At 37.2% G+C, this 12,996-nt stretch overlaps 1 long non-coding RNA gene across 1 annotated transcript in view; it reads left to right on the top strand.

The window, feature by feature from the left end:
* The window catches only part of LOC146432372 (uncharacterized), a 255,293-nt gene that overhangs the window by 230,447 nt on the left and 11,850 nt on the right, over window positions 1-12,996 (top strand). The window lies entirely within an intron of this gene.

The raw sequence follows: 12,996 nt of genomic DNA, 5'->3' as shown, positions 1-12,996 counted from the left end.
AAATGGGTGTTGAGTTCTCATTCATATGAAGAGTCCTGGTTGTTTCTTGGAACTTGTAATCTAATAACCACAGAACAAAGCCCAGTAGATGTGAGCCATCTCATAGGTGGAGTTTTGTATCTGCTTTTCTCCGAATTGGTGTAATTAAAAGTGTAAATGTTGGATTCAACTGAGGGAACCTGGGATGAGTTCAAGGGGATTTTATGGTCAGCTTTGACCCAGCTACTAAAATGAGACTTTCTAAGGGATTAGGTACTTAACTGAAATCCCTTCGAATATCTGAACTGAGATGCTCAGCCTTGTCTCCTGCTGGAATTTGGTGTACAGCTGATACTGAGAGCTGCCAGAGAGTTCATTGGCATTTTCACCATAATGTGCAGGGAGAGAAAGGCATTCTTCTCTTTTTCAAACTTCTCTTTCTGCAGACTCTGACCTTAATAGCAAAATTTCATCTGTTTCCTGTACTGTCAGTCTAGAGAAAAACAAAACAACCAACCCAAAGCACAACTGGAAGAAGACTATTTCAGCTAAATTATTTTACAGTTAACAGATCTGAAATTACATTTATTTCTGCAATGCTCTTCCTAGGAAGCATTTTATTTAGCAAATTAATAAATCTTTCAGAAATCACTTACATGTGATAGTTGTATGCTGGTCTCTGTGGTTTCTGGAGTAAATTCTCCTTCAAGGTTTGCAAACCTTATTTCCAGTGGTAATCTTTTTTTCTTTTTTTTTTTCTTTTTCTTTTTTTTTAAATCTTTAAGCAGCAGCCTGATCAGTAACTGTGCAATAGTATGTGTTCCAGCCTCGTTTCCTTTAGTAATTTCATAGCAGTTGGCTTCAGTAAAGATATTGTAATTACAACTGTAAGGTGAGCAGAATACAGAGAATACACCTTTGAGTTACCTGGGAGAGGTACCAACGTGTATAAGGGAAAAAATATTGAAACAATATGTACTTTTACCTAGCTTTAATGAACATGAAGTTTTGAAACAATTTATCCCTCACTTCAGTAATATTTGTGTCTTTCATAAATCATATTTACGTATATTTTATGGAAAAATAGCTCCCCTTACTGCTTCTGTAATAAAAGAGTCTTTACAAATCTGCTCCCTAATAAATTAAAAGTAGCTGGCCACATCTTTTTTGAAAGTCATAAAGGGGCATTAAGTGCCCAGCTCCCATTAACTTTTGATGATATCTGAGAAAATCTGCCAGAAGATTTCTCTCACATGCTCCAAAACTAGTTGGTTGAGAGTGTATTTTGATTTTAGGAGCAAGAAATCTGCTCTGCTCCGCTCTGCTTTTTGTCTCAGAGAGGATCATTGTTTGGTGATGTGCCTGTGCCTGACACTGTGGTGTTTTTCCTGTTGGCAATCAAAACCTGAGGGTGTTTTCACCTTCCCAAGGCTTTGCCCTTGGATGTGGCTGTATGAGAGCAGAGACTTGTAACTTCCTGCTTGTCTGTCCTCTCACTGTGTGCCTTTGGACATCCATTACCCCAAAATTAGGGATTGCCTTCTCTGTTTCTGTAAATATGCTTGTTGCAGAATATGATATGTTTATTATTGCTCACTAGTGCCTTTTCAAATTCTCTGTAGCCACACATTCCATGGGCCAGCATCCACTGCCAGAGTGGGATGGAGAAGTCAGCCTTGGGAAAGGGAGAGGTCTGGGCAATGGTGATGCTTCCAAGTGTACTAGCAAGCCATGAGCTCCCAGTTTCTCACCTGGCTGGTAGTGGAGCCAGGCAGTGTTAGCAAAAAGCAAGGGGGAGCAGTTTTGGACAAGTCTGTAGGAGAAGGTGGCTAAAACTGGAAAGGCCATCCCAGTGAGAAATGTTCAGGGGAGTTATCTGCTTGGCTTTAGGAAATAAAGCAAAGAACTGTAAAAATCATGAATGTTTTGTTTCTCTCCTTTGCTGATGAATTTTCTGTCACACAGTCCTGTGTCTGTTCACATCACTGCCTTCTGGTATGGATTGTGTGATTTTATTGCAGAGGAAGGGTGGAAAAGCACTAGACTAGAGTCCCTCATGTTCTGGACTAAGTCTGACTAAACCCAGTCTGACTAAACCCAGTCTGACTTGAACCTAGCTCGGCGAGCTCAGAGAGCTTTCAGGTTTTTCATGGCTCCTCTGGTGTCCATTGCTCCTCAGAATCCTTTACCCTTGGTAAAACGTGGCCACAGTAGAAATGAAAATGCTGTAGTTCTGTAGGCAATGAGCTAAAAATGAGCAATCATGGCTGAAAACAATCTACAGACTTGGGGAGTAAAATATTCCACATGGTTTAATTAAGTCTTTGTGTAGCTGAGTCATTGATCCAAAGGTGAGTGTCTAAAAAAGGGATTATTTTGCTGGATTCAAAATTATGAAGTAAAGTAAAAGAAAATAAAAAATGGAGAGAAAAAAGAAAATGGAAAAATAAAGTAAAAAATTGTCAATAATTAAGATTTCTTCATGTATGTTGGGATTTTTTTCCCTCCTCTCATCACACTTTAAACCTATTAAACTGAAAAGCAAAGAAAACCAATGCAATCTGTCCCATATGCAGTACCCAATAGTTTGATTTTAGTTCATTTGCTTTGGAAATTAAAGTAACCTATAGGTAATTTTTCAAATAAAATTAAGAGAAACTTTGCAGTTTAATGGTGATTTAAGTACTTTTGGTTCTCAATTATACTGGCAAATTTGAGCTGGATTAGGTAGGAGGACCTACATATTTAACAAAAAATTTCACAGAAAATGAGAGGAAGTGTCATTTTATCAAAACTGAAAAATTGCTTTCTGAAAATATTGTCAATACACTAAAAAGAATTATTTTAAAAGGTTTGGCTAGACTTTGAATCTAAGCAGCTAACATTAGACAAGGGCTATGTAAAGACTATGTAAATCCAACTTGAGTTTCCATTATTAACCATTAATCTTAAAATAGATGAATCCACAGACACTGGAATCATACACTGATAATTTAATATAAATGTATTAGACTTGCTAATAATATTCTGCCAAGGACTGTTTTAAGCATCTGAAAAAAAAAAAAAAAAGAAGAAAGCACAGACTAATTCATAGTAATAAAATAATTTCAGACAGCATCTTAGTTTGGGGAAATATGTTTTCTGTTGCAGATTTTCAAAAGATAAAAATATTTTTAAGTGTTCTCCTTATGCTTCTATTGTATTTTTACTTTATTGCTGGTGATTTCTACTTTTGACTAGCTAATGGGAATGTATTTTTTCTCTGTATTGCTATTACCTCTTCCTGCTACTTTCCAGGTCACTAATTTTTCTGCTTAGAGTTCATTCTGCTTAGACCGATATGCTGTCTTTTTTAATGAGGTTATTTCTGGGTTATTAGCCTTCCTGTTATATGATACCTTATGTGAAAGATCTAATTGATGTAAATCAAACATAGCTTGCAGAAAAAAAAAATCAAAATGATCCTTTAGATATTTTGTAGTTTCATGGGTATCTCAGAAATTTTGTATTTAATGCTACTTTTTAGACAAGAGGGTTATATGTGGCTAATAACACAAATAAATCTTTTTTTATTCATACATTAACAGGTTCAAAGAAGTGGAAATTGAAGAAATGCATTGGCATTTTGGTTTGCTGAATAAGCTTTAGATGGAAATTGCTCTGAAAAGTATTTAGTGGGAGGGGTTTAATTGTACAGTTCAATAACCTCGGTAGCATTTTTTTATTAAAGCATTCTTACATAAGCCGTTAAGCTTTAGGTTAATTTTTACTGTTCTGGTTATGTTTAAAACCAGAGTTTGGAAATACAACCAAGCCTCTGCTATACCTTGTTCACACTTTTAAGTGGATTACATATATGCTGCCTTTCTAGGGCTATTTTTGTTCCAAATTTTGCAGTCAAAAGGATTGTGTTGTTATTTTACACAAGTTAAAAGCTCCTTGTTTTGCAGTCATTTTGCTTGTGGCAATCCATAGTGTCAAAGAAAACTGTATCTTTTGTATAAACATTACAACTATATAGGAAAGGGAAATGTGATTTATTCTTTTTCACATTGGCTTTCTCCTCCTTTGCAATCTGATTTTTTTTTTTACCTCAACAGAAATGTCCTAGTTTAGAGATAGGTGAGTGACTTTTATGTATGTACTATTTTATATTCTTCTATACTACCTGTGCATGCTTTACATAATATACACACAAAACACATGTTGTTTCTTGCAAAAATATCTGGCACAATACACCCCAATTTATCTAGCTGTGAATATGTAGATCTGTAGTGCATAGGATTTTAAAGTTTTCCTGCCAGCTGTCAAGGTTTGTTTATTTTTCACTTTGCCTGTGGTTTCAGGTTGGATTATATAGCAGTGTCAACCTCTGCTGCCACACCTTAGTTCTGTTTAATGCATGTACAAAATTGTTTTTCATGCAGAAAACTGGGACAAAATCCCATTTTGATCAGCTTTACAGATCCATAATGAGAGACAGTGTGTAATAAAAGAAAAAGCCTTTCAAGCTAATAGGATACAGTTTGTTTTGCTTTTGCTCAGAGCTAGCAAGCTATCCATTAGTATTCCTGAATTCTTAGAATTATTTTATTTCCCAAGAACTTGGGAAAATTCCTGGGTTTGAGAAATACAAACATAATAAAATATTTTAATATTTGCTAAAACCTGTGCTGATGTTCTGAGCACGCTTAGAGTCAATGAAGTATTTTATGGGAACCTGAGCAGTGTGTTCTGGAAACAAATTAAATTTATCTAATTTATTTTGGTGTTTTCACACAAAATTTCCTGGTGAATTTTTGATAAACAGTAGACTGTTTGAGAAATTGTAGTGAGTACAAATATATGTAACAGAAAATTGCATGAGTCTAAGCAACAATTTAGTATTTATTTTCTTGTTGCTAGCGAATACAGAAGAAATCACAACAGTTCAAGTAAAGACATTTCCCTGCTGGTGGTGAGTTAAGTGAAAAAAACATGATGGCAATGTCAGCTGATTTTTGGGAAGCCAGAGTTTTGCAGTTGTTAAAACTGGACGTGTTTTGGCAAGCAGAGTTAGGTGTGTTAGGTTCTAATACAGTGACTTCTAGCCCACCATTTGGACTTTGCAGGTTTGAATTACTGGCATTACTTCCATTGACATAGTTTTCCCAAAAGTTGCTGCACAGTTCATGAGATTTGAAAGAATTTATATTCTTGCTGTTTGCTTTGAACTAAGGACCTCAAAGGACATAACAAAAGAGCTAGGCAAACGGCATTGGATAAATAATAGGAGATATTACAATTTATTTCTTTGAAGCAAGTGAATTAAGGATAAAAAAGGCAAAAAAAAAGCAAAGGTAAAAAAGAAAAAAGCTGACACCTGGAAGTATGTGGAATTCCCTCTGCAACATAAAGTTAATCCAAACTGACATCTGCTTGGGAAAACTTTTCACCGATACATCTGATGTAAAAAAAATCTCTTGGGAAGGGTGTTCGACAGTGGCATTGTCTGGCATGTCAGACAGGTGTATTTGTGTTTCTACAGCTATAGAAAAATTCCTACCCTGGGTGAAGGTAAGAGAAGTTGGGGTTTTCAGGAAGGTTCTTGCTGCTGTGTGGTGCTGGGAGTGCCATGGGATCCTTCACAGGGTGCTCTCCTGCTGTGCCAACATTGCCTCTTCCACAGGCAGCAGCTGGATGGAATATCCTCCCAGCAGAGTCCTCTCCTCAGCAGTTTCAGAGCTACAATCTGCTGCATCTTCAGACAGTCCTGGAAACCTCTGGGTCTTGTATCCAGCATCCTTGCTGGACTACCTGGTCTAGTCTTACCTGTCAATCCGAGTGTGAATTTGCAGGCAGGTTACAACAGAAGCAGAAAGTCTTTAATCCTGAACGGCATCTCTTCCAGTTTTAGCTATATCCAGCCCTCAGGAGCTTGTGCTTTGGACTCCATCAGCTTCTGGAGTGGTTCAGGGGCTCTGGGGTGTGCTGCCCTGCCATGACCTGAGGAGCCTGTTGAAAGCCTGGGAGAACCTGAACAAAACTGGCTGTAGCAGCACCTCCTCAAGTTACATGTGCAGAAATAGGCAGAAATGCATGAGCCTTGCAGAGACCTTGGTGTAAGCAAATGCTGCCATGGCAGGTGTCTGTGTGGAAGGTACTGAGATCCACCAGCACAATGCAGTTGAAACTTCTTTTATTCCTCATTCCTGGCTAGACAGTGCTCCCCACTGAGGAAGCAAAGCTCTGATACATGGCTTTAGGGCTTTAGTCCCAAGTGGCACAGTACTAGGGCTGAGCAGCATTGCTCTGGGGCTTGGGAGACCAGTGTATCTGCAAGGCTTTGATAAGTGGAACCTTGTAGGATACTGTGTGTCTATGTGTGTTTTTCTTAAAATTTGAGCTTGCCAGGTATATCCTTTGTAATATAACATTGTAAATCCTTTTCTTCTGCATTAGTCCTTGTGTTTTACTGCCCACAACAGCTCAGTTCTGTTTAGCTGGGGGCTGCTTGCCCCCAGCTAGTAATGTATGATTTTCTGAAAATAGTTTATTTGTCCAGTTTCGTTAATTCTAAAGTTTATCTGATGGTCTATTATTTTAAGAGTAGTATATTGATAACAGAGGCTGTGGTAAAATGCTGCTAGAAAACAGGAAGTTTTCATTTCTGTCCAGCAGTCCATTTGTATTCTTATATATAGTTTCTCTTGCTTGCACACATCTACATGCAGTCACACAATTCCTGAATGCTGGAAGGTCCATGCATTGCTCAGTGACACAAGACAGGCACTGTAAAGCTTCCAAAGCATGTTTCCATCTCTTTCTTTTCACAAACGAGGTGGGTGGCAGAGTGTCCCCAAACTGTCCTGTTAAACTCACAGCAAATGTATCTGAATTCATCTGCTTAATGCTTGATGTGGGAAAATAGTCTGAAGCAGCAAATATTAGTAGCTTGTTTGTCAAAAGTTTAACTGGAAATAAATGATGAAGATTTTAGTGCTTTCAACTTGGATTTGTTTCACTTACTGGTGATATTAAATGGACAGTTTACATTTGGCTGATATTAGGGTTTGGGTAGTGTTAACATTTGGGTCAAACAGCACAGATTTATTCACAACATGTGGGGAGAAAAATGGTGATGTGACTTTGTTCTTTCCTTTCCATACTTTTCTGATCCACACTGCAACAGTAATGAGAAAGCAAATGAGCAATTGTTTTTTTTCCTCTGTAATAATTCTTGTTTGAGTTCCTTAGCTGTTTCATTACCTTCAGTATTGAAGAACCAGCTTGTTCATAACTCAAAGTCTGCCTTTGCAGGACTTCAGCCCTTTTCACATGCTTGAAGGAATGGTCAGTAACCACCACACTCTGCTGTGGAATGGCTTTCTCTACACTGTAGATTTTAAGAGGTTGAATCTTCAAAACTGTTCATGTAGCAATTTTTTGCTTTGTTTTCAAACAAACCGAAAAAAATGCTATTCCCTTTCAATAATATTCTAGTCCTGGATATGTGCAAATGCATTAGGGCTCTGGGTTTAAATGAGGAGAGAGGTTTTTAAGGTTCAGACACCTAAAGTTTCAATCTTACAGCAGAACAGGTGTGATGATTCAGAAAATGTCATTCATGTTTCATCTTCTGCTAGAAACACTTTTGTCTTTGGGTGATTTAAGCTTCAAATAAATTTCTGGACATTTGTAAGGAAACCTCTATTTCAGTCTGCTTCCATTCCTCCACAGGAAATCTTTATCTTCAAAGAAAGGGTGTAATAGGGGTGTGTTTATGAGCCCTTTAAAGTGTGAAAGTGTTGGTGCAAATGTCTTGGGACTTCAGTTCAGTGGTGAATCTTTTTTGTTTTGTTTGGACACAAAGAAAAGGAAGTTGCTTACCAAATTTATGGACGTGCTTAAATACGTGCTGTTTCATGTGTGTGAAATGGTTGGCACTTACATCCAGGTCTATATCATAATCTAATAAACCTTTAATCCAGAAGAGTCTTTAAACCACTATTTCTGAGTAATTTAAACTGTTGTATCTGCCTGCCTGTAAAAGATGGATAATATTACCATTCACCTGGGAACGATCTTCATTAATAAATTTGGATGAAATTCCATTCAGTCTTTCCATATGTGCTTGATACAGAATTCTGCAGGTGCAGTCAAAGGTGAAATTGGGAGGGAAGAGGAGGAAAAAAGAATGTTTAACTTCATAGTAGAAGGTTTTTCCCTTTAGTTTTTAACATTCTGACATATCACTTTGTCTGATTGTTCACTCTGCTGCAGTACTGAAACTGCTCTTTCAACAGGCTCTGACAATATCAAACGTGAATGTTTTTTCCTATGTTGATAGTAATTAAATGCAGTAGAGATCATCCCAAACTTGAAAATGCAGGCCATGGTTCAGAACTGGGATGCACAGTTTTAGAGTATCTATCTTTTTGTCACTTATATTTCACAAGTATGTAAAGTTCTGGAAATTCTTCCTCACTACTTCTGTAATTTATGTACAATCAAAAAAAAGATAATGGAAAGACCTCATCTGCCTGTTAGAAATTATAATAATAGAAATCTAAGAAGCCTTACTCTTGGTCCTTGGTTTAAAGCAAGATTCAGTAATGTGGAGCAGTCCTGAAGATCAGATACCTTTCTTTTCTTCAGTTACCTACTTAGCAGAAATAAGAATGCGAAGAACATTTCATTTGCTGGTCTGTGGAATTGTTTAGTTTGAGGTTATAATGCCTTTAATTTCAGGAATGCATATCCTTCTGCAGTCAGATAGCAGCTCTGTGCCCAAGAGTGGCTGTTGAGCCCCTGGTGTTGTGCTCTGCACACAGTATTTGTGTTTTGCCTGTCCTGGCAATCAGCCCTGCAGGATCCTCCAGAGAGACAACGCTGGGAGCAATCTGGAATGACTCCCAAGTTGTTGTCTGACTGTTGTTGTGGCTTGATTTGCCAGCTAGAGTTACCTCAGGTTCATGAGGACACCCAGAGAAGTCATCCTCCTCTTAAAACATGCTGAGCTTCGTTTCTGTGAGAGCTGAAATGAGGAGGACTCCCAGTACTTTACAGATTTGGTTGAAACAGGCCATAGGTTCAGTGGTCAGTGGCACCTCAAAGATGGGCAGAGGTGGTTGCAGAAGCCTTGCTTTCTTAAGGAGGGAGGTTTCTGCCTTGGAGAGTTTAGGAAGTCGTGAAATATTTCTAAAACTTTAGAAAGAAATTTCCATTATTCTCATTTTACATCTGATAAAAAAGTGATTATTGCAACCCCCCTTCCCACCCTGGATTCTGCTATAGAGAAGGGACAGATGAGCCATCTGATGAGTCTTTAAGTGTTTTAGAACTTTAGAATCACCAGCGTTGGGTTCATCTACAGATGATGAAGACTCAAGATAATTATGAGTGTCATGTGAAAGCAGATTCTACTTTCATTGAGTTTATAAGCTTAAGAATGTGAATATTTTAATTTTTCTCAATATTTTCTACTGCTTCCTATCGAAGATACTGAATGGACCAAATTATGCTACATGCCCCATGAATGCCAACTAGTTCTTTATCCACCTACCATTGGAATATTATGGGTCAATTTAGCAAGATCGTTAACAGCAACCATTTTTATTCCCCTTGCTCCTATTTCAAATCCCAGAAGATGAATTCTTATGCAGTCAGTTCAACATGTAGATGACCAATTTATGTTGTAATTCCTAAAACAGTGTGTTTAGAATTTATGCTAGCTACAGCTCACCAGTGCTGAGCATTCCCAGGTTCCTTTTCTTTACTTGCATGGATTATGGAAGGAAACAATACTCATTTTGGTTAACCTGTCTTTCAAAGATAATTAATCTGTATTTAGAGCATTAAAAAAATTAATTAAAAATCAACTTTATGTCAAAAGGTTTCCTGGGATCCTGGGTTTTCTTGCTGTGTCCACTTTTTCAGAATGCTGCAGTTATTCCACAGCCAGGTAACACACTCTGCAACTCTTCGAGATATCCTGGGAAAGTCAATTCTACCTACTGTTTTTTTCCAGATTAGATTGGTTTATAAATTGGTCTGGAATGTGAATTTCCTTCTCTGGTGTGGTCTTTCATTAAAAGCTATCTTTACATCGTGATAAAACTTTTCTTTAAAAAACAAAATACTTAATTTCATTAATCTGTTTAGCAATACCAATATAATGAGCCATAATATTGATTTTTTTACTTAGGATTTAAAATCTCTATTTCTTTCCACAGAATTAAATGCTTCAAACTGATACTCAACCTCCTTACAGTCCCCTCTTTAATTTAGTTGTTATAATTAGGCATTAACTGGTGTCGGTGGTATAGCCAGTTACAAGCCATTCTGTTCTGCTTGTCTTGATTATCACAGTTTGGATGTAAAGTAAATTAGAATGAAAGACTATACAGTCCAATTACAGATAAAAGCAGCAAACTCTACTGCTGTAATTAGATGCCAGTACTATTTTTCTTAGATATTCTATCTCTGAGGGCATTTCTTGTAGCTACTTTGCTGAAGCTAATGTTTAAAGATTTTATAAATGCTTTGTGTCTTTGTGTCATCATCTTTGCTCCTCAAACTTTAAGTGGCATGTTTTGATGTGCAGGATCTGTGTCTATATATTCCTTGCCCATGATTCATTTTTATTTCAAGCTGATGTAGTGTTATCCACATTATGAGCCTGTGGACCTTAATAAGCAGGAGTGTTAAATAGTTACCATCCATGTGTTCAGACCTTTCCATTTGTAGCAGTGAGGATGTACCTGATTTTTGCCAGCATGCAGAACAATTCCACCCATTTCTCCTCTGTCACAGAAGATGAGTGGCTGTGCTGAGGGCTCTGCTGTCTCCCACCTGTGTCACTTCTTCACCAGAGGACAGTTCTCCTCACAGAGCTGTTCTGAGTCTCTAGTTCACCTCATTGACAGTCACAAATGTTAAATAGCGCCTCCCAGAACTATTCATTAAAAAGAATCTTTTGCTTCTTGGGATAAAGGGAAGGAAAAAGCCCCCATCAGGCAGGGGACTCTAGGTCATGTAAAGTTTCCTGACTGCCAGCCCAGTGTCCTACAAACCAGCTCTTCCTCAGGAATCTTTATAAACTGGCCTGCAAGCATCCATAAAACAGCAAAAGATAATGTAGAGTGGATTGGCTTTGTTGTCTGTTGCAGAAATAATTTGCCTTTATGAATGGCAAAAAAGCTTTAGCTACAAATTGCTGAAAAGTGATGAAACAGAGAAGAACCATTTAATCCTCAGCAAGGTCACTGTAAATACATTTTTTTTGCTGCTTTTACTTGCAGACAGTTGTGCTAAAACAGTTTGTAAATGCAAGGAATACTTTATGCCAGCAAAAAATACAAACTCTGCTGTATTCATCTTTTAAGTCCTCGAGGTAAAAAGGAAGTAACTTTCAAATAATTTAGGAAAAATCTGGTGTTTGCTATAGCTGATCAAAAGCACCTGGCGGAATAATTTTTATACTGAAAAATTCTAATGTATATTTTTGTTATAGGAAAAACTTAAATCCAGTTAACATGTTGCTGGAACACTGCATCAAAATAATTGGCTTCAACAGTTTTGTTTTGGCAAAGTTGTTTCAAGTCATTCCAGTGCATTCTAAGTATTACAATTAGTGAGTGTTAGTATTACATGTGCTACTCAATATTTCACATGCTACAAAATCTAAAACTATTTGAATCAGAGTAAATTTCCTGGAGAAACAATTTCTTCATATGATTTTTTTTTTGTGGGATAATATTTTACTAGGAAATAAAAGAATTGTTGTTTTGTAACAATTGCATTTCCCTTTTCTCAATTTGAAATAATTGAATAGCCAGTTATTGAGTAGTTTTCTAGCTCTTTAGCAACCAGTGATACAAATTATATGTCACTGGCTGTACAAAGTGTTATTCTGTGAAGTCATAAAATACCATTTATACGTGATAAAACTTTCAAATTAGTACAAATTTGTGTCAGTAAGGATAGTGCCCGAAATGATCTCAAACAAGGAAAATGAGGAGCATATTGCTCATTAGGTGTGAAACTTGCCTGTTGAGAGTACACTCCACCTGCTTGGAGGTTAGGTCAGTGTCACAGAGTCTTAGACGTGAACTGAACCTCTGGAGCAGAGCCTGGGCAGTGAGATGTTCAACTAGAGCCTTGAAATGGCATCTGCAACTCTCCCACACCAGCCCAATGCCAGGCTTGAAACATCAAAGGCTTCTGTGGAAGAGCTCCTCTTTACATTGTCTGCAGACAGGAAATTTAAAGAAATTATATGTGAGTATCATGATATTAGAGACAATTAGTGGGGGGATGTTATAGCTGGTAGTAAAAGAGATTTAAAAAACACACTTGTGTTATTGATGTTTCTTCCTCACACGCCGTGTTCGGTATGGTTTTAATGTACTGGTAGAGCGTAAAAGGCTCGTGTTGTTTGATTCTCTAGGGTAAAGTTAATTGGTAATTTCAACAAAAATGATAATCAAAAAAACATTTAGGAAGTTGCATCTTTCAAAGCAATGTTGAAACTTCCTGTTTCACGGCAAAGGTACAGAAAATTATATATGTTGATTTAAGGAGATTCAGTTTTATGTGATTAATTTTCTAAAGATCGTTTAAGGTGTAAGCAAAGCATATATTTTCTTGTGAAACTAAATTGGTCCGACCCCTCGCTAATTTTGCCTACAATTAGTTTGGTGTAATTATCACAGCATACAATTTAGTCTGCTTCCACAAAAAATTATTGTTCACAGGACCATAAAACTCTTTAAAAATTGCTTAATGAACAACTCAGCCACGAGTATGTCTTAGAAGATGAGGTTTGCTATTAAATATGTAGATCATGAAGATGCAATGTGTACATAGTGCATAACAAACCTGGAGTAAAACCAACCTCCTGGACACCCTACAATGTGGAAGAATTGCACGAGGTCACAAAATGAAAGGCTCTATCCAAACATAACAAGGTGAAGCAAGATGACATGTGGAAGCTAAATCCTGGTATCTGCTGATTTCTAAAGGCTTGGATTTTGC

This window comes from Lichenostomus cassidix, chromosome 11 (genome assembly GCF_008360975.1).
Source record: "Lichenostomus cassidix isolate B80296 chromosome 11, HeHo_3.0, whole genome shotgun sequence".
Lineage (NCBI taxonomy): Eukaryota > Metazoa > Chordata > Aves > Passeriformes > Meliphagidae > Lichenostomus > Lichenostomus cassidix.
Note: the sequence above shows the minus strand (reverse complement) of the source record. Positions and strands in the feature narration are given on the sequence as shown.